Below are 1,474 nucleotides of genomic sequence, written 5' to 3'. Positions count from 1 at the left end.
TAAATCTGAGTGTGTTTAAATGCTGGGACAAGATCTGAAAAGAGATATAATAAGTTGTTGAAGCTATAACAAGTGGTTACTATGGGGAGGGGATTAAGGGGAGGGTCGGGCGCGGGGGTTACTTTTTACTCCTTTATGCGTCTGTGTGTTGTAGGATAAGGATTAGGAGTAGGGGCTCTGAAAGGGATTCGGTTAAAAGCACCACCAGAAAGAGAAAGTCTAGAAAATGCAAATCAAAACCACAATGAAATACCACTTCATACCCATGAGGATAGACATAATTTTTTAAAAAGGTAGATAATAACAAGTATTAGCAAGGATATAGAGAAATGAGAGCCTAAGACATTGCTGGTGGAAATGTAAAATGGAGCAGCAACTTTGGTTATCATTTGTCTGTTCCTCAAAAAGTTAAATATAGAATTACCATATGACTCATCAGTTTTACTCATTGGTATATACTCAAGAAAACTGAAAACATATGTCCACACAAAAACTTATACATGAATAATAATAGCAACATTATTCATAGTAGCTAAAAAGTGGAAACCACCCAAATGACAATCAACAGATAAATGGATAAACAAAATGCGGTATAGTCATACAATGGACTATTATTCAGCCATAAAAAGGAATGAAGTATTCATACATTCTACAACTTTGAAAACATTATCCTAAGTAAAAGAAGTAAAATACAAAAGGCCACATATTGTTATGATACCATTTATATGAAATGTCCAGAATAGGCAAAACCATGGAGACAGAAAGTAGGTTAGTAGTTGCTAGGGGCTGGAAACAGGGATAGGGAATGACTGCTAATGGGTATGGATTTTTTTTCTTTTTTTACATCTTTATTGGAGTATAATTGCTTTACAATGGTGTGTTAGTTTCTGCTTTATAACAAAGTGAATCAGTTATACATATACATATGTTCCCATATCTCTTCCCTCTTGCCTCTCCCTCCCTCCAACCCTCCCTATCCCACCCCTCCAGGTGGTCACAAAGCGCCGACCTGATCTCCCTGTGCCATGCGGCTGCTTCCCACTAGCTATCTATTTTACGTTTGGTAGTGTATATATGTCCATGCCACTCTCTTGCTTTGTCCCAGCTTACCCTTCCTCCTCCCCGTATTCTCAAGTCCATTCTCTAGTAGGTCTGTGTCTTTATTCCTGTCTTAGCCCTAGGTTCTTCATGACATTTTTTTTCCTTAAATTCCATATATATGTGTTAGCATATGATATTTGTCATTCTCTTTCTGACTTATTTCACTCTGTATGACAGACTCTAGGTCCATCCACCTTATTACGAATAGCTCAATTTCATTTCTTTTTATGGCTGAGTAATATTCCATTGTATATATGTGCCATTTATCCATTCATCCGATAATGGACACTTAGGTTGTTTCCATCTCTGGGCTATTGTAAATAGAGCTGCAATGAACATTTTGGTACATGACTCTATTTGAATTATGGTTTTC

This window comes from Grampus griseus (assembly GCF_964374135.1).
Source record: "Grampus griseus genome assembly, chromosome: 10".
Lineage (NCBI taxonomy): Eukaryota > Metazoa > Chordata > Mammalia > Artiodactyla > Delphinidae > Grampus > Grampus griseus.
Note: the sequence above shows the minus strand (reverse complement) of the source record.